General features: G+C 46.3%; 1 protein-coding gene across 2 annotated transcripts in view; it reads right to left on the bottom strand.

Moving 5' to 3' along the window:
- The window catches only part of HMOX2 (heme oxygenase 2), a 34,117-nt gene extending 24,343 nt beyond the window's left edge, over positions 1 to 9,774 (bottom strand). The window contains exon 1 of one of the 2 annotated variants that reach the window (XM_054041889.1): positions 9,712 to 9,774. The gene's annotated coding sequence lies outside the window, so the exon portion shown is untranslated. Of the gene's footprint in view, positions 1 to 4,929; positions 5,029 to 9,711 lie in introns of those variants that run through there. The other variant, XM_054041892.1, reaches the window with a different exon arrangement.
- Between the last annotated feature and the right edge of the window lie 11,504 nt (positions 9,775 to 21,278).

Here is a 21,278-nt window from a genome sequence, read left to right as displayed (position 1 = left end):
AGTGATTGTGCAAAGAGGAACACATCTATGAATTGTGATTGCATACTGAAATGCTGACAAAGGGGAAAGATAGAAATCCTGCAACATTAAAAAAAAAAAAAAAAAAAAAGAAGAATAATCACAATCATTATTGGTTTATTTTGGTTGTCCAAGTACATCCTGTGGTTTGACCAGACACCAGAAGGTTAATCCCATTGAGGAAACTAAATTCCCAGCAACAATTTTTTGCCATTTACTGTAGGAAAATATCTGTTACTGCTAGGCCACAAATTACTCTGGATTAGTTAACCACTGCTCAAGCAGTCCTCATTATGATTGATGCACTAGCATATTAGAAATTTAAATCAGGCCTAGCAATGTTTGTCGTACCAACCAATTTCATTGCAGTAAGAAGATTGCTGTTGCTAGGCCCGGAGTGATTTCCAGAAATAAGGCATGTAGAAAAGAGCAATGCACTATTTGTATCTTGTTAATGGATTACCATGGTTAGCAGATTAAATACATTTCTAGTGCCCAGTTGCCTCTGCTCGGCTTTGTTTCTTGAGTAGTACATTTTTATAACTAACTGTTTACAGATACAGATAAAAATATAAAATCACTTGAGTCATTTATGCAATAAGAAAGCAGGCAGTGTGTTTTCTGGGCATTCCTATTTACAGTGACATGGCACTTTACAAAAGTCAACTAATCTGTCTTCTCAACACCCCTATGACGGAAGCAAGAATTATCCTCATCTTATAAGAGGAGAGATTAGAACTTGCCAAAGGGCACACAGGAAGTTTATTTCAGCATAGGAATTGGAACTCTGGAGCTGCTGATTCCTGGTCCTTTGTTCAAGCCATTATTTAAAAAGCTGCAGTCCTATTAAAAATAAAATAAGCTGCCCAGCAGCTGTTGCTTCTCACTGAGACACAAAGGCTTAGAACTGAAGGGACAGCTATGAGTGATGTTTCAGGACATGCGTGTTGAAGGACAATTTACTGTTTGGAACCATATCACGGCAGACATTAACAGAGTCAGCCAAGCACTCCACTGTCCTCTAGGACTGGAAACACCAGCTCTAATAGAAAGTGAGGAATTTTAAGACTGGGGGAGCAAAAATGTTATCCTTGGACTTTATCATATTGCCCACAGTTGCCCAAATCTCGATTCTTACATGGCACTCATCACAATGGAATCCAAATGTTTCACAAAAACTAGAGTATACAAAGATATGTAATTCTTTCCTGTAGTCAACTGGGACCAGATGTGTGAGTTGAGTTATTATGGGAAGGCTTGGTTGAAGTGGGTTTTGCAGTTCGATCAGAAAATGCTGACATTCAGTCATCCCAAACCTCACAGGTTGGTCAATGAGAAAGTTCAGCCTTCTATATACAAAAGAGTTCAGATCTTGAAATTGACAGTTCCAGAGCAACTTGGCAACCATGGGAGTGCCTGATTTTGCAGCAGTAAGTGGTCCCTGTACTGATATGGGTCAATTTCCTGGAGGACTTAAGATGAGAACTGAAAAATGCTGAGTCAAATCTAAGTTAACGGGAAGCAAATGCAGAAAACAGCAAGGATTTTCATGCTCTTAGCTGCTTGCATCGTTGAAAAACCTTATTGTTATATCCTGTGTCAAGTCTTCATTTTTTTTTTTTTTTTAAGATTGCAGTGTTTAGGTATGAAATTGTCAATTTTCTGTAGGATATCAGACCTGGAGGTGTGATCAAGTTGATCACAACAGAAGTGGGTGGAGTTCTTGTCAGCTGTAGATTAACAATCAGAGGGTAAACACCCTCAAAAGAAGGTGATGTTATAGAAGTGGAGAGTTCTTCAAAAATATTTTCTTCTATCTATTAGCTTCACCTCAGTCTTTCCAAGAATTAGCTTCAGCCACCTGCAGACCTCAGCCAGGCGCTTAGAACTTAAAGCAGGTGCTATCTAGTACTGATGTCAAGGCAACAGAAGGGATCTGTCCACTTATTGATGACTTAAGCCCATACTTTTTTTTCTTATTTAAATGATTTGCTTTAGAGAAGAAATGACCCCAAGGAGGAAGACCCTGGATATGGCAGAGACTGTACAGCAATGCTCTCAACCAGATGTACCCTGGGGGTATGCAGAGGTCTTCCAGGAGGTACATCAACTAATCTAGTTATTTGCTTAGTTTTACAACTGGCTACATAAAAAGCTTTAGTGAAGTCAGTACAAACTAAAATTTCATTCAGACTATGACTTTACACTGCTTTATATACTATGCACTGAAATGTAATTACAATATTTATATTCCAATGGACTTGCTTACTTTATCATTTTATAATTATATAGTAAAATGAGAAAGTAAGCAATTTTTCAGCAAATGTGCTGTGACACTTCTGTAGTTTTATGTCTGATTTTGTGAGCAAGTAGTTTTTAAAGTGAGGTGAAACTTGGGGGTACACAAGACAAATCAGACTTCTGAAAGGGGGTACAATAGTCTGGAAAGGTTGAGAGCCACTGTATCACAATGGGGTTCTTGTCCATGACTAGGGCTCTTAGATGTTGTGGTAATACAAATTATAAATAATGGAGTCCACCACAACTCCATGTAGAGGAACATTCAAGCCATTTTAATGCATCATCACCAATCTTGTCCATGTCTTTGATATACCATCCAGATTGGGCCTTCAGATTAAAAATAATAAATAAAATAATAATAATAATAATAATAATAATGAGGGCAGCTGCAGTCAGCTCCAGGTCTGAAATAAGGAGTCCTGACAAAATGTTAATGGGCCTCTTACATAAAAGTTTGGACGTTCCTGTTCTAAGAAACAAATCTGAAGTTACAGTAGCACTTAGAGCCTTCAGTGCACACAAGGCAGTGCTAAAAGTCAAAGCTGAAATGGTGCAACGAAGTCCACTGGAGTCATAATATAGTGCCCATCTATAAAAAGGGAAATAAAAACAGCCCAGGAAACTACAGACCAGTTAGTTTAACATCTGTGCCAGGGAAGATAATGGAGCAAGTAATTAAGGAAATCACCTGCAAACACTTGGAAGGTGGTAAGGTGATAGGGAACAGCCAGCATGGATTTGTAAAGAACAAATCATGTCAAACCAACCTGATAGCTTTCTTCGATAGGATAACGAGTCTTGTGGATAAGGGAGAAGCTGTGGATGTGGTATACCTAGACTTTAGGTGAGGCATTTGATACGGTCTCACATGATATTCTTATCGATAAACTAGGCAAATACACTTTAGATGGGGCTACTATAAGGTGGGTGCATAACTGGCTGGATAACCGTACTCAGAGTTGTTATTAATGGTTCCCAATCCTGCTGGAAAGGTATAACGAGTGGGGTTCCGCAGGGGTCTGTTTTGGGACCGGCTCTGTTCAATATCTTCATTAACTACTTAGATATTGGCATAGAAAGTACGCCTATTAAGTTTGCAGAGGATACCAAACTGGGAGGGATTGCAACTGTTTTGGAGGACAGGGTCATAATTCAAAATGATCTGGACAAATTGGAGAAATGGTCTGAGTTAAACAGGATGAAGTTTAACAAAGACAAATGCAAAGTGCTCCACTTAGGAGAAAAAAAAATCTGTGTCACACATACAGAATGGGAAGAGACTGTCTAGGAAGGAGTACAGCAGAAACGGGTCTAGGGGTTATAGTGGACCACAAGCTAAATATGAGTCAACAGTGTGATGCTGTTGCAAAAAGAGCAAACATGATTCTGGGATGTATTAACAGGTGTGTTGTGAGCAAGACACGAGAAGTCATTCTTCCGCTCTACTCTGCTCTGGTTAGGCCTCGCCTGGAGCATTGTGTCCAGTTCTGGGCACCGCATTTCAAGAAATGCGTGGAGAAATTGGAGAGTGTCCAGAGAAGAGCAACAAGAATGATTAAAGGTCTTGAGAACATGACCTATGAAGGAAGGCTGAAAGAATTGGGTTTGTTTAGTTTGGAAAAGAGAAGACTGAGAGGGGACATGATACCAGTTTTCAGGTATATAAAAGGGTGTCATAAGGAGGAGGGAGAAAACTTGTTCACCTTAGCCTCTAAGGATAGAGCAAGAAGCAATGGGCTTAAACTGCAGCAAGGGAGGTCTAGGCTGGACATTAGGAAATAGTTCCTAACTGTCAGGGTGGTTAAACACTGGAATAAATTGCCTAGGGAGGTTGTGGAATCTCCATCTCTGGAGATATTTAAGAGTAGGTTAGATAAATGTCTATCAGGGATGGTCTTCTAGACAGTATTTGGTCCTGCCATGCAGGCAGGGGACTGGACTCGATGACTTCTCAAGGTCCCTTCCAGTCCTAGAATCTATGCCACTGTGCGGGGAGGATATGGCTCTGTCACAGGGAGGACACTGGCTGCTGGTTACTTCTGGCAGCAGGCAGTGCTTCACCCATACTCCCAACCCACTCACCACAGTGATGAAGAACTGTTATGCTGCCCTGGCAACAAGCAATGAGGAATCACCCCCAAAGGTGGAGAAGCCATTTACTCTCAAGGCTGGGAGGATCACAGCCACCACTTCCAGGAGGAAACAGTGTCATGTGGTTGGTGACTCTTCTGAGAGGATGGAGGCACCCATCTATCAGCCTGACATGGTATCCCAGGAGGTATGCTGCCTGCCAGGGACCTGTATCTGAGACATGGTGGAGGGACTATCGAGGATCTGACTATTACCCCATGCTACTCATCCATGTGGGCACTAATGATACTGCAAGGTATGATCCTGAGAAGATCAGAAGTGACTACAGGGCTCTGAGAGTACAGGTGAAGGAGTTGCGGGGCACAGGTGGTGTTCTCTTCGATCCCTCCAGTCAAAGACAGATGTATCCTGGAGATTAATGTGTGCATGGGCAGCAGATATAAAATAGGCCAGGGGAGGCTCTGCTACCGGACCCTGGTTGCAGGTTTGGCAGGGGGAATTTTTGTTTTTTTATTATACCTCATGTAGGTTCCGGGGTGGCTGAGGAGATGGTAAATGCTATACTTCGCTTCCTGGATTCATCAGTAACACATACTGCCTTCTCAGCTGCCCCGGAACCTGCATGGGACATATCAAAAACTCAGGTTCTTCTTCCAGAAGAGAGAAGAGAAGAGCTTCTGAATTTTCCCACAGGGCAGCTTAGGGTCTGACTCTGTGGAAGGGAGGCACAGCTGCAGCAACTCCAGCTAGCCCAGGACTTCTCCGGGCAGGCTGGGGAGGTGGGTGTGCTCAGGCTACAGCTGAGCCAGAGCTCCACTGGACATGGGGTGGAGGGGAGGGCATGAAAGGGACAGAGCCAGGGGCTAGCCTCTATCTGCTGCCCATGAATGCCTGGCTGCGAGCATGGTGTTGCCAGGAGGGCTTCAGCTTCTTGGACCCTGGGATGCTGTTCTGGAAAGGACTACTAAGCAGAGGTGAGGTCCACCTATCGAGGAAGGGGAAGGATACAGACTGGCTAACCTAGCGAGGAGGGCTTTAAACTAGATTCAACAGGGGCAGATGACAAAAGCCCACAGGTAAGTCAAAAACAGAGAACTTAGAGAAGGGTCAGAATCTGGGGAAGCACGGGCTGTTATAGCAGGGATAAGGGAGAGAAGAGAACATGAGGGGGGAAAAATCAAATCAGTATCTTAGATGTCTGTACACTAATGCAAGAAGTATGGAGAATAAGCAGGAAGAACTTGAAATGCTATTTAATAAACACAACTATGACATACTTGGCATCATAGGTAATACGCATGACTGGAATATTGGTATAGAAGGCTACGGCTTGCTTGGGAAGGACAGATAAGGAAAAAAGGGAGTAGGTGCTGCCTTATATGTTAAAAATGTATATACTTGGACTGAGGTTGAGATGGGAATAGGAGACAGACTTGTTGAAAGTTTCTGGATAAGGATAAAGGGCTTAAAAAAAAAAAAAAACCACAGGGTGATATGGTAGGGGTCTACTACATTTCACCTAACCAGAAAGAAGAGGTGGATAAGGCTTTTTTTTTTTTTTTTTTTTTTTTTTTTTTAAATACAACAACTAAAAATCATTCAAAGTCCTGGACTTGGTGGTGATATGGGATGTCAAGTTCTTGACATGTACTGGAGGCAATTTTTTATTTCAGAAGATGGAGAAAGCTACTAGGGGAGAGGCTGTCCTAGATATGATTTTGACAAATAGGGAAAAACTGGTTGAGAATTTGAAAGTGGAAGACAGCTTAGAAATGGAGAGTTCATGATTCTAGGGAATGGTAAGGGGTGGAAAAACAGCACAATGAAGATAATGGATTTCAAGAAACTGTTGTAGGTAAGATCCCATGGGAAGCAGTAGATGTGGTATATCAATTTTAATATGGCTCTGGATACAGTCTCACATGACCTTCTCATAAACAAACTAGGGAAATACAACCTAGATGAAGCTACTATAAAGGTGGGTGCATAATTGGTTGGAAAACCATGCCCAGGGAGTAGTTATCAATGGTTCAGTGTCAAGCTGGAAGGGCATATTGAATGGGGGTCCCGCAGGGATCAGTTCTGGGTCCAGTTCTGTTCAATATCTTCATCAATGATTTAGATAACGGCATAGAGAGTACATTTATAAAGTTTGTGGACAATACCAAGCTGGGAGAGGTTGCAAGTGCTTTGGCAGACTGGATTAAAATTCAAAGTGATCTGGACAAACTGGAGAAATGGGATAAAATTCAATAAAGGACAAATGCAAAGTACTCCACTTAGGAAGGAACAATCGATTGTATACATACAAAATGGGAAACAACTGCCCAGTAAGGAGTACTGCAGAAAGGGATCTGGGGATCATAGTGGATCACAAGCTAAATAGGAATGAACAGTGTAACACTATTGCACACACATACAAAAAAAGCAAAAACAAACATTCTGGGATGTATTAGGAGTGTTGTAAGCAAGACACGTGAAGTAATTCTTACGCTCTACTCTGTGCTGATTAGGCCTCAGCTGGAGCACTGTGTCCAATTCCAGGCACCACATATCAAGAAAGATGTGGAGAAATTGGAGAAAGCAGAGAAGAGCAACAACAACAACAACAACAAAATTTGAATGTCTAGAAAACATGACTGTGACAGGGTGCTGGGCAAAGGGTTGCAGATCCAGCCCTCTGTCACACCTGCTCCTTGTTAGGGAAACAAATTAGAGCAGGCTGGAGATAACCTGACCCTAATTAGGGAGACAGCTGCTACCTAATTAGCCTGGGGCTGCATAAAAGCCTTCAGGGAAGGAAGCCAGGGGAGAGCAGGAAAGGCAGGGAATGGACGGTAGCGCTCCCCTCCTGCAGATGGAGGAAGGCTACTTGGACATGGTGAAACAGTGGTGGGAACAAGCCTGAGAACAGAGTGCATCAGTGGCTACTAAACCAAGGGTCTCAGTGTGACTTTGTGAACCTAGCAGTGGCAGAAGTCAAGGGGGCCCTGCTGCACTCTGCTACAATGACCTATGAGGGGAGATTGGAAAAATTGGGTTTGTTTAGTCTGGAGAAGAGAAGACTATGGAGGGACATGATCACAGTTTTCAAGTACATAAAAGGTTGCTACAAGAAGGAGGGAGAAATATTGTTCTCCTTAACCCCTGAGGATAGGACAAGAAGCCTTGGGCTTAAACTGCAGTAAGGGCAGTTTAGGTTGGACATTAACCACCCTGATAAGTTTTTCCTAAACACTGAATTAAATTACCTAGGGAGGCTGTGAAATCTCCATCCTTGGAGATTTTTAAGATCAGGTTAGACAAACACCTGTCAAGGATGGTCTAGATAATACTTAGTCCTGCTATGAGTGCAGGGGACAGGACTAGATGAGCTCGTGTCTCCTTCCAGTCCTACAATCTGTGCTTCTATAAAAGTGTATCATCTCTTCCATACATGACACTTGTCAAATGTTTGCTCATTCAGAACAAGCAATGCTCGCTCTCCCGTTACCATGAAGAGATTTTAGCCTGACTTTATAAAACAAACAGACATGAACCTCAGGACAAGTGCTCCAGTGAAGGTTTGGGAGGAGAAAAGCCACAGACATGCAGCCCTGCTTTCAAAGCTGTAATGAGCTCAGCTGGAAGAGAGCAAAATAGTATCACCTTCCTTCACTCCCCATGGACATGAAGAGAAATGACAGTACAAGGACTTGGTATTTTCCATATTTACTTTTTTTTAAATCTCCATGAACATCCTCCCCTAACTAGTCAGTTTTGCAGTCCAAAACCTGTATGTCACCTAGTAATGCAAACTTAATATTAAATAAAATCCATTTAATTCAGTGCTAAATTGTGAGGTCCCATGTAGACATAGTGATGGGTGTTGAGACTTTTAACTTAAGATGTGACATGCACATAGAAGTGTACACAATAGCCATTTAATTTTACTGAAGTCAAAGTCAGATTTCCCCCCCTTCACTTTTGACAATTCTTTAGTTCCCAGGAAACTGAATGGCATCAAAACTTTATTGCACAAAGCAGCAGTGATGAGTATATCAGCTCCTCGTGCACCCAGCTCCAGACATGTAACAGTGAGACTAGTCCCAGACTTTTAGTCACACAAGTAAAATTAAACCTTTTCTGTTCTTAATTTCAGATTATGTATGCCCTATTGTGCGTTTTATGGGAATGATTTAAGCAATAATGATAAGAAGGAGGGAAGTGCTTGACAGTGACTCAGGGAGACTCATCATATATGGCCTTGGCTACACTGGCAATTCACAGCACTGCACTTGCTGCGCTCAGGGGTGTGAAAAAACACCCCCCCTGAGTGCAGTGCTGTAAAGCGCCAGCGTAATCAGCGCCTGCAGCGCTGCAAGCTATTCCCCTCGCTGGCGGCACGACTACACTCGCGCTTTACAGCGCTGCCGCGAGCGTAGCCAAGGCCATAGAGAGCCAGTAACCAAAAACCAGAGGAGGAAGAGAAAAACGGTCCACTCCCAGAGACCAACAACTGGACAACCAGGGAGACAGGAGATGGACGCTGAAGCATCCCAAAAGAGGAGTGCAAGAGAAGCGTTTCCTCAAACTCCCAGAAATGGCACCGCCCTTTCCCTTAAGAAGCGGGCAGGAAAAGCTGCGCCTAGCCCTGGGAGAAAGGAGACACACCAGCCGGGACAATGACAAGCGGACACAGGGGCTAGAGCCCACGTAGACGGTGCTGCTCAGCCCCAGGCACGTGCCCGGTGACACCCCCCGGGACAGACTGGCGGGATGTGCTCACACGGGCACGTCTCGTCCCGCCCGTCAAGGTCTCCACCTACCCCCCTCGGGCTGAGGAGACGCGGCTCCAAGCCGAGGCGGTTACCCAGGCCGCTCAGCGGGTCACGTCGCGCGCTCCAGGCTGAACGCCCGTTGCCGGGGCACAGCTCGGCGGAGCCAGCACCCCGGGGCCCCGCCTGTCCCAACCGGGCTCCGAGGGACGCCCGCCCTCGATCACTCGCCAGCCAGAGGCGGCTCCGGGCAGTGAGCCCTAGAGACCCGCGGACACAGCTCCGTGGCGGGGCGGTCTGAACCCTGCTCCCCGCGTCAAGCCAGCCCGCGCCTCCGCACCCCCACCTGTCAGGGACCCTGCACCGCCCGCAGCGCACGCCAAGGCTGGGGCCGCGCGGCCGGTACCGGCGGGCAGGGCACCAGCCTCACCCCGCGGCGCCGACCCAGCCGGGAGACGCTCAGAGCGGGCCCTGGGGGGACATAGCGGCACCCCCTGACCCCGAACCCGCGTCCCCGCTGGGCTAATCCCGCCCCCGCACTCACCCACAGCAGCTCCTCTCAGCGCTGCAGCCGCCTCGGCCTGTTGGAAAAGGTGGGACAAAGGAACATCAGGATAATTAATTATTCATGAGCAGGCGGGGCAGCGGCGAGTTTATAGGTAATTCAGCCCAGGCTGACGTGACGTGTCCCTGATGTAACAGTCCCCACCTCTTTGCAGAGGCCCGCCCCTCATTTGGCCCCGCCTTCAGACCGTGGATCCGGAGCGTTCCACTTATCGTCTCTGGCATTGCGGCTACTGGGTGGCACGTGCTCCCTTACCCCAGCCAACATGCTGGCCCTGATTGTCACCATTAATGAGTGCCCAGAGTTCCCTGTCAGGGCTGGCGCCTCACTGCGGTGGGTACTAAACACACATCCTAAAATAAAGTCTCTTCCCTTTTCTGTTCTACCCCCAAGCTCACAGAATCATATCCTTATATGATTTTGTCACTGAGGTCACAAATCCCATGACTGTAAGAGACCTCTGTGACTTCTTCAGCTTCAACTGCGTGCCCCAGGGCAGTGGGCTGGAACTGTCAGCCCCCAGGAGGTGGCAGGGCCCCATGGCTGTTAGCTGCCATGGCTGCAGCAGGGGCTGGAGCTGTCAGTCCCTCCCTGCCTCAGGGCTTGGGCTTCAGTCCCCCACAGCAGTCAGCCCTCCCGCTTCCCCCACCCCTCCATTATTTGTAGTAAAAATCACAGACATCGTGGGGTTCCATGAATTTTTGTTTATTGCCCATAACCTGTCTGTGACATTTACTAAAAATAACTGTGACAAAATCATCTTAACCTTAGAAATGTAGGGCTGGAAGGGACCTTGAGTGGTCATCAAGTCCAGCCCCCTGCACTGGGGCAGAACCAACTAACCTAGGTCAGCCCTGCTCTGACAGGTGTTTGTCCAAACTGTTTTCCATAGCTTCCCTTGGAAGCTTATGCCAGAGCTTAACTGCCTTTACAGCTAGAAAGTTTTCCTAATATCTAACCTAAACCTCCCTTACTGCAGATTAAGCCCATTACCTCTTGTCCTACCTTCAGTGGAAAGACAAGTGATCACTGTCTTCTTTATAACAGCCCTTAGCATATTTGAAGACTATTTTCAGGTGCCTCCTCAGTTTTTTTTTCTCAAGCCTAAACATGCCCACTTTCTTTAACCTTTCCTCAGAGCAGGGCCGCCCAGAGGATTCAGGGGGCCTGGGGTCTTTGGCAGCGGGTCCCGGGGCAGAAGGACCCCCCGCCGCAGGTCTTCGGGGCACTTTGGCGTGGAAGGACCCCTGCCGCCAAAGACCCAGAGTGGAAGAAGCTCCAGGGGCCTGGGGCCCCTGGAGCGAGTGAAGGACCCCGCTCCAGGGGCCCTGAAAAACTCTTGTGGGGGCCCCTGTGGGGCCCGGGGCAAATTGCCCCACTTTTCCCCCCCAGGTGGCCCTGCCTCAGAGGTCAGGTTTTCTAAACCTTTTATTATTTTTGTTGCTCTCATCTAGACTCCAGTCTATCTACATCTTTCCTAAAATGTGGTGCCCAGAATTGGACACAACACACCAGCTGAGGCCTCACCAGTGCTGAGTAGAGCAGTACAATTGCCTCCCATGTTTTATGACACTAGTGTTAATACATCCCATTAGCTTTTTTTTCACAACTACATCACACTGTTGACTCATACTCAATTTGCAATCCACTATACCCCGCCCCGATCCTTTTCAGTAGTACTACCACCCAGCCAGTTATTCCCCATTTTGAAGTTGTGCATTTGATTTGTCCTTCCTTAGTGTAGTACTTTGCATTTGTCTTTATTGAATTTCAACTTGTTGATTTCAGATCACTTCTCCAATTTATCAAGGTCATTCTGAATTCTAATCCTCCCCTTCAAAGTGCTTGCAGCTCATCCCAGCTTGGTGTCACCTGCAAATAAATAAGCATACTTGCCACTTCATTATCCAAGTCATTAATGAAATATTGAATAGTACCAGACACAGGACTGACCCCAGAGGGATCCCACTAGACACACTCTCCCAGTTGAACAGCGAACCATTGATAACTACTCTTTGAGTATAGCCTTTCAAGACATTGTGCACCCACCTTATAGTAATTTCATCTCGATCACATTTCCCTAGTTTGTTTATGAGAATGTCATGTGGGATTGTGCAAAAAGCCTTACTAAAATGAAGATATAGGACGTCTACTGCTTCCCCCCATCCACTAGGCCAGTAACCCTGTCAAAGAAGGAAATTAAGTTGGTTTGGAATGATTTGTTCCCACAAATCTATGATGGCTAGTCCTTATAAGCCTATTATTTTCCAGGTGCTTACAAACTGATTGTTTAATAATTTTTTCCAGGTATCAAAGTTAGGCTGATTACTTTATAATTCCCTGGGTCCTCTTTTTCCCCCTTTTTGAAGATAGGTACTATCTCTCCTGGGGGGACCTCACATGTCCTCCAGGCACAGTTGCCAATTTTCACATGGTAAATAAGCACCCCAACTTTCACAATAAGCCAAAAAGCAAGCTAATCCCATTTCAAAACATGGCCAAAACAAGCCAATCCTTAAGAATCCCAACACTCTATGTGATTAGATTCCCCCTGGCGTGCAGTCTGGGACTGTGGTGGGCGCGCTGTGCACCCCGACTCTCTCCCCCGCTTTCCCCTACTTGCACCTTGTCCCTGCTTGCCGGGAGCTGATCAAAAAAAAGAAGCAACAAGCTACAAGCCAAAAACTAGCCAACAAGCAATTCACAAGCCAATTAAGCAAAAAACAAGCCCAATTTCTGCATTTTTTGGTTTGGTTTGGTTTGTTTTTTTTGTGGGTTTGGCATGTTTGCCTCCAGGAGTTCTCAAACAGTTCTGAGATTGCTTCAGCTAGTACCTTAAGTACCCTAGGATGAATTTCATCACGACCTGCTGACTTAAGTACATCTAACTTATCTAAATAGTCTTTATCCTGTTTTTTCCCTATTTTGGCTCATGGTCCTTCCTCTTGCTAATATTAATTGTATTGAGTGTCTGGTCACCATTACCCATTTTAGTGAAGACTGAAGTAAGATAGGCATTAAACACCTCAGCTTTCTTGATGCATCCATTATTAGCGCTCCTTCCCTTTTAAGTAGAGAAACCTACACTTTTCTTTGTCTTTCTCTTGCTCCTAATTTATTTAAAGAACTTCTTATTGCCTTTTATGGCCCTTGCTAAGTTAACTCATTTAGTGCCTTAGCCTTTCTGATTTTGTTCCTACAGGCTTGTGCTATTCTTTTGTATATCTCCTTAGCAATTTGTCAATGTTTCCATTTTTTCTAGGATTTCTTTTTGATTTTCAGGTCATTAAAGCACTCCTGATGGAACCATATTGACCTCTTAATAGTCTTCCTGTCTTTCCTTCGCAGCAGGATAGTTTGCAGTTGTGCCTTTAATGTTGTCTCCTTGAGAACCAGCTAGCTGTCCTGTACTCCTTTTTCCCTTAGATTTCCCCTCCCCATGAGACTTTATCTACCAGTTCTTTGAGTGAATTTGCTAAAGGAAGCTTTTTTGAAATCCATCAGCCTTATTCTGCTGCTCTCACTCCTTCCTTTCCTTAGAATCATGAAATCTATAATTTCAGGGTCACTTTAACTCAAATTGCCTTCCACTTTCAGATTCGCTACCAATTTCTCCCTGTTCCTCATAGTCAAGTCTAAAATGACTGTCCCCCCTGGTTACTTCCTCCACTTTCTGGAACAAAACATTATCCACAATAGATTCCAAGAACTTACTGAAAATTTTGTGTTTTCCCATATTACATTTCCAGCAGATTTCTGGGTAGTTAAAATCCCGCATTATTACTAGGTTTTGTGTTTTGGATATTTCTGGAATCCTCTGCCCTTAGTGAATTCCTTGGCCCCATGGTTCTCTGCCCCCTGGAAGAATGCTTCCTCTCTCAAGCTCCTCATCAGCCTCCCAGGGAAAATCCTTTCCCTTCCCCCCACTGATTTTAAACATATTAAAACAGTAGTTCACAATCTGTGGTCCTTGTAGGGCACCCACACAGAGTTGGCTGGTTACATGCTGTTGGTTCTTCTTTTTGTCAGCTCTTATATTCCATTAGAGGAAACTATAAATAAACAAACACTGAAGGTGATTTGTAAGAAATTTCGTCAGTTGCCCTGGAGATTATATATGATTTTGAATGACAAGGAAATCAGTCTGTTTTCTAGCAAATATAGGGGGATGAGGGAAAGGAGAGGGGCAGACAATCGTGCATGGGAGGTGGTGAAGGTTGCTAACAGACCAGGTAGATACAGATCAGGATTTGCCATTTTACTCTCCCTGACGCTCAGTTACTCAGTGACACCAGCCATCCTTTGTTCTGTATCCAGGTTACATGTCCCTCTCTCATGGATAAGCCTTGAGTGTGTGAGGGGGAAGGTGTGGTGAAGAGGGTTTAAAAATCAGGATTCAACCTTGACTATGGAAAGACTACTGCTGTCTCTCATGGACAAGCTGTTGCTCTGATCTGAGCTGCACTAAATAAATTCTGGCTGCATAGACTAACTGGGGCACCTAGCCTCAGCCTGAGAACAAACACTGATTCCTGCCTTAGTTTCCCTTTAAATGCCACCAAATGGCAGACAACTCCAGAATGCAGCACTGTTCCTGTTCCCTTCCCCAAGTGCAGTTCATGTCCAGCTGGCCAAGGAGACTCAGAGGAGGAATTCATCAAACAGGGAGTTGGGTAAGGCAAATCTATTTCTCCTGCTGTTTATAAGGAACCAGAAGTAGGGTGACCAGACACCCCATTTTTAAAGGGACAGTCCTGTATTTAAGCCCTCCTGCAAGTGTCCTGACTTTTTCTTTAAAACTGTCAAATTGTTCCGTATTTTCTGTCTCCTCCCATCAGTACTGGCTGCTGTCCAGATCCCTGCTTGCCAGCCGCCCACTCACCAGCGGTGAATGGGAGGGTCCAGTGGCCAATGGTGGGGGTGGGTATGCAAGGCTGGTGGCGTAGTGAAGATGCAGCATGTAGGGCTGTCTGCTCCTCCACCGATCCGTCAGCGCAGCCCCTGCTGCATGCCAGCTTTCGGCCAGCAGGGCCCCATCCCATTTCCAGCCGGCATTGGCTGTGCTCTGCGAGCTGTGGTATCTGGTGAGTGCAGGCAGGTGCCAGGTGGCAGCCGGTTATATGTCTCTTCTGCCGCCCCCCCCATTGGTCCTTATGTGCTACTCCTTTCCACTGTCTTCTCTGTGCTTTGCCCCTCTGTCCCCACTCCAGCCCCACTGCTCCTCCATATCCCCTCCTGTGGGGAGCATCCCATTTCCAGCACTGTGTGGAGAACCAGCCCCTGGTGGGAGTGCTCAGCTCACCAACAGCCCGGCTGGCAGGCTCCTTCCTTCCCCCACTGCCTCTGGCTGACCCAGCACCCCGGGAAAGCCCCAAACCCTCTGGCCTGGGGTGCTGAGCAGGAGAAGCCAGAGCCCCGCACAGCGCTGGCACAGAGAAGCCTCTCTGCCTCTCAGCTAAGCTGTGGAGTGGTGGGGAAAAGAAGTGATTTCCAGCCTCTTCATGACCCGAACCTGCAGGCTCCACAGCAGCCCCTGGGGTAGGGGCTTAGCATCCTCTTCACCTGTGCCACCCCGGGGTCCTGCCCCCAGGGAGCACGGGGCTGCCCCGTCCCCTAGGCACTCTCCCCTGCTGAGCCACCTCTCTGGCCAGGTTCACTGAAGCCCCTGCAGTCAGGTTCCCTGAGCTCTGGTGCACCATGCATCCTGAGGGCTTAACACCTTCCTGGCCTCACTGTAGCCAGGGAACAGGAGGCGGCTGGGTTATGTCAGTGGCCAGCAGCAGCCTGGAGGTGTTAGCTGCCTTTGGCATGAATGGATAAGCTTCCAGCCACATGGGGTGGGAGGAAGGAGAGATGAGCTCCGCAAAGACATGGGCCAGGTCATCCTTTCCCCACCTCCTGCTCCCCTGTGGCTGAAAGCAGCTCCCATCCCTTTCCTCCTGCACAGTGCCAAAAGAGTGCTGCTGGCCACATTCTGGTGTGAACCCTGGCAGAAATCTGGAAGGGGGGCATGTTACCCTGAATGCCCTCCCCCATGTGTTGCCTTGGGAAGACGTGGCACCGGGTACTAGGAGAGGCAGGTCAGTCCCGGGGGCCCAGCCAGGCATGGAAGGCAGAGAGCCCTGGGTAGGGAGCGTTGGGTCGGTCAGTCACCCACCCCCTGTGTGAGAGAGGTGGATGGGAGTGTGTATGTGTCACCTCTCCCAGTGTGAACCCTAAAGCCTTAAAGATAAAAAGGTAAATATAAAGAATCCAACTACTCACTATTTCTTTTTAACGGGAGTTCAGTCAACTTGATGTTAATTTGAACATTTGTACTGCATAGTTCTGATTGATTGCCATTAAACTCGCTTGAATATGAGAAATTTTACCAGGTGTCCCTTATTCATAGGGAAATATGGTCACTCGTACCAGAAGCAAGAGGCCAGTTCTCATTTTCCAGCTCAGTCTGGAGGCACTGACGATCAGTGTGTAATGGGAACACATGGAGTAATGTTCTGCCTTTCTGCCACTATTCAAACAGCAAGCCCTGTCTTGTTCCCCCGAACCCTGTTCTATGGAGATGGGGTACAGGAGCGGGGGGAGGGGGACACCCTGACATTAGCACCCCTCTTCCCCCCACCCTTGCACAGCAAGCAGGAGGTTCCAAGGCAGAGGGCAGGAGCAGCACACAGCAGTGGTGGGAGGGACAGCTGAACTGCCCGGCAATTGATAGCCTTCTGGGCAGCTGCTGCACAGGGAACTTAGGAGAACGGGGAGCTGATAGTGGGGCTGCTGGTCCACCCTGGTTCCAAGCCCCCACCAGCTATGATCCAACGGGCTGCGCTTTCTGCAAGCAGTAGACAAAGCAGGCGGCTGCCCAAACAACATTATAATGGAGCATTGCACAACTTTAAACGAGCATGTTCTCTAATTGATCAGCAACATAACAATGAAACAACATTAACTGGAACGACGTTAAGTGAGGAATTACTGTATATATCTCTTTTCTTATGGGTTTCTTATTTTTTTATGGGTTTATTTGTTTTATTATAATAGGTTATTATAGGTTTATATTAGAATATTTTTTGGCTGTAATGCAAGGGACCTACAGGCCACATCTTGTACATTGAGCTAAGGCAAAGTTAGCGTACATAGGTGTGGGACCTTTCACCTAGATAGGTGGTGATGAACTAAAGCCTAAGGTCCATATATGGCTGTGGCCTATAACACAGATAGATGAAGGATGCGTTGAAGCAGATTGGTATAAGGGGACTTCCTAAATTCATGCCCTCTTTAAACTTAACAGATACACCACAAAGAACTTGGAAAGAACCGAAATAACCAGTTAGGCCAGAAATAACAGATGTGAGAATGAGCTAAGGTCATTAATATGTATGTATATGTCATCAGTATGTACAAACATACCAGCCTATGGAGTAAGTATACCCCAACATTTCTGTGGGTGAGGAAACTAGGTTTGGACATAGAAGGTTCAAGCTCTGTAAGAGGGGTGACCCATCATGTCACGGAGGCTTCTCCATTCTTAGTTCTTTGTTTATTATCATTTTGTCTATTAGGTCTTAATTGTAAATTTGAAGTCAGTGAATTAAGTAAAACTCTAAGTTAGCTTCTTTCGTCATCTATAGCTCTTTGCTTTTTAGCTTCTCCTAAACTCTGCACCTCCCACTCAAGAATTGAGGGACCTGGACCTGAACTTTCTCGGCATGCCAGAGGCGAGGCTGATATTTTGTCTCTTACCACCAGGTTATCAAGGAAGGGTGTGAGTATATTAATCAAAAGCTTTATACTATATAATATCACATGTATCTCTAAAACAATATTATTGCCTTTGTAACAATGATTATTTTACCATTTGATTACTATTCCACTTATCTCAATAAAAGTCTTTAAGGCTACATTTGTCTCAGTGTGAGCATCCTTGTCAGACATACCGAGGGTCCCTGTAAACTCTGTGTAGCCTGATTCTGGGACAAGAACATTATTATCTTCTGATCAGATTAACTGGTGAGTCTATAACCCATATTATCTAAAATAATAATATTAACCTCCTTAAATCAGGCAACACTGACTTTTACTTGAATTTGGCATCACTACCCCCTGCCTTGTGAGTGAAGTTTAATACAGGATGCCCCCTGTTGCAATTATTAATAATATTAGAAATTATGTATATGGGAAACCACCAGACACTAATTTTATATTAAATTCCTTTATGGAGTCCAAAAGCCAAATGGGCTTTTATACAATTGCTCTAAACATGCCTAACAGCCTAAAAATAAGAAGTCTCTACACTCAAACAGTCACAAAACACTTATAAGTATGTGATTAAGATACTTACAAACAGGCAAAAGGTAGTAGTGCTTAGACCCATATTGGTCCACTCCAATGTGGTCAGGCAGGTATTAGCAATGAACCCCTTAAGAGTTTATTGTTTTATACCCTTCAACAAATAAGTAATGTCACTACCAAGTACTGACTTCAGCTGAAAATCAGTTTGAGACAGTTCACCCTTAATTCCAGTTTTAATCCAGATAAGATTTACAATCTCCTTTCTCCCCAAGACCCTTCCTCCCCTGCTTCATGCTAACCAAAAGTTTTCCCATTGCACCTGGGTTCACATAAGAAGGGTCATGTTGGCTCATTTTACAGCCATCTGCAATCATCCCTGTCGGTGAGAGGCCTTTTTTTTTAGTAACCTCTCCTTATCTCATCAGTTATTCTTTGAACCAGATATCCTCCCAACATCATTCCTTCTGGCCTTATACTGTAACTCATTAGTTTCAAGGCCTTCCTTCTACTTGCTAGTCAGGACCTTTCTTTACAATATATATATTTCCTTAAGCAAACTTAAGCTAACTCTAATTCTTTAATCTCATATTTATCCTACAGCCCTCCCCACAATTAGGTAGGGTTGCTAACTTTGTAACTGCACAAAACTGAACACCCTTGCCCTGCGGCCCACCCCTTCCCCGCCCCTTGTCTGAGGCCATGCCCCCCACTCACTCCAGCCCCCCTCCCTGCATTGCTCGCTCTCCCCCGCCCTCACTCACTTTCTCTGGGCTGGGGCAGGGGGTTGGGGTGCAGGAAAGGGGGAGAGCTTCAGCTGGGGGTTCGGGCTCTGGGTTGGGGCTGGGAATGAGGGTTTTGGGGTGCAGGAGGGGGCTCCAGGCTGGGGTAGGGAGTTGGCGTGCAGGAGGTGGTGCAGGGTGTGGGTGGGAGTTAGGATGCGGGAGGGGGTTCTGACCTGGGGCAGGGGGTTGAGGTGTGGGGTCTGAGAGGGAGTTAGGGTGTGGGAGGGAGTTTCGACCTGGGGCAGGGGGTTCAGAGTCAAGGAGAGATTTAGGGTGTGGGAGAGAGTTCTGACCTAGGGGCCTGCTGGCCACTTCTGGGGCACAGCACGGAGCCAGGACAGGCAGGGAGCCCGCCTTAGCCCCACTGCGCTGCTGACCAGGAGCCCCCCAAAGTAAGCCTGTGCCCCAACCCTGAGCCCCCCCAAACCCAGAGACATCTCCGGCATCCCAAACCCCTCATCCCTGGCCCCACCCCAGAGCCCACACCTCCATCCCAGGGCCTGTACCCCCTCCTGCACCCCAACCCCACATCCTGAGCCCCCCCAAACCCGGAGCCCCCTCCTGCACTCCAGAGCGCACCCCCCCCAGCCCAGAGCCCTTGCCCCCTCCTGCACCTCAACCCCCTGCCTCAACCTACAGCTCCCTTCCACATTCCAAATCCCTTGGCCCCACCTCCCAGCCTGGAACCCCCTCCTATACCCCAAACCCTTCATCCCTAACCCGAGCCCCCACCCCCTCCTGCACCCCAACTCCCCGCCCGGAGCCCCCTCCTACACCCTGAAACCCTCATTTCTGGCCCCACCTCAGAGCCAGCACCCCCATTTAGAGCCCTCACCCCCTCCCGCACCCCAACCCTCTGCCCCAGCCCAGTGAAAGTGAGTTAGGATGGGGGACAGCAAGCCCCTGAAGGGGAATGTAGAGAGTGGTGGGGTGGGGCCTTGGGGCAGGGGTGCTGCTAAGGTCTTTGATTTTGTGGGATTAGAGAGTTCATAACCCTAGCAGACACCCCAAACTGGTGGTGTGTTCTATAATTAGATTTCACCAACCCAGTAACACGTGTGAACTCCTAGATCACTAATAGTCTTATCATGGAGTCACAGACAGTCCCCTTGGGCTCTCTAGTCTATCTTGCCAGCTACAGCTGCACCACCTTTAAACCGCAAATGAACAGGGGATAGGGATATTTTCACTGTTAACTTATGAAGTAACCATGGGATGTTATCTGAGTTCTCCCACTCAGTGTTTTAATCAGTGCCATGCTAATTACACTTAGACCCAAATTTTCTAAATGGCAGCCTCCCTTTTGCAGGTACAATGTGCAAAAGTGCTAGCGTGCAGCTGCACATGCAGTTGAATAATGAGGAGAGACAATTTCTTTCCCACCAAAACTGAAGGAATTTTCAAATCTTCTGATGTGCCACATCCTACCCAGGCCTTTCATTTTAGACTCATTACAGGAATAGTAGAGTGTCCATGTTTTGTGACACTCCATGTGTGGCATTTAAGGCAAACGATTTAATGAGATATCTGGTAAATATCAAACTAATTTGTCTATAACTAAACTAATCTTAACAAAATCCTGTAGATTTAGTGCTGGTGAAAGCATTATCATCCCTTGTTTGTAGATAGGGAACTAAGATACAGTATAATTAATACCAATATCATAGCCCATCATAGAGCTGAACATACATCTCCTGAATTGTAGCTCACAGAACCTTAACCACAAGCACCCCCCAGCTCTTTCTTTTAAATATGGTTTTAGCTAGAACACCTCAGTGTGGCTGCCTTGTTCTTTAAATACATGCTCACATATTTTCCCCCAACATGTTTGAACTGAGGCTCTTCAGAACCACAACACACACTGCTTCCACTTGTTCTAGAGCAATAACTGGCTGGATATTGTGTGCGGATGCCAGACTCTCGTCTCCAAAAACAAGTCGTCTACTCTCAGCTCACCCATGGTCAGAGATCCCGTGGTGGTCAGAGGAAATGCCAAAAAGACAAACTGAAAGCGTATCTGTCAAGGCTGATTCCCCACTCTGGCACTTTGAGTGCAGAAGGTGGGGGCCTGCAAGGATTTTAAAAATTAATACTGGCCACTCCAGGCTTTTATTAAACTCCCAACATTACAGCTTTTCTCTGACCTTGGATGGGTAGATGCTGCCATCACCCAAGTGCAAAAATCCCTTTGAGAACCCAGGAAGGTGCACTTGGAAATTCCTTCCTGTGGGGTACTCTCAAGCCCTTTCACCCCCTGCACTCCTCCAGGGAAGAGCTGAAAAAGAAAACAAAGGAAATCAACTGTTGCCACCAGCTAATTAAACGACATGTGTACAAACCTCTTAGGACACAGAACTCCAATCCTGTTCTTAAAAAAGGTACGTTTTATTTAAAAAAAAATACATCTGAAAACTCAGGCTATTGATAGATTTAAAAAGAGCAAATACAAAAATTAAGAATCAAGAATAGCTTTCT

This window comes from Malaclemys terrapin, chromosome 10, assembly GCF_027887155.1.
Source record: "Malaclemys terrapin pileata isolate rMalTer1 chromosome 10, rMalTer1.hap1, whole genome shotgun sequence".
Taxonomy (NCBI): domain Eukaryota; kingdom Metazoa; phylum Chordata; order Testudines; family Emydidae; genus Malaclemys; species Malaclemys terrapin.
Note: the sequence above shows the minus strand (reverse complement) of the source record. Positions and strands in the feature narration are given on the sequence as shown.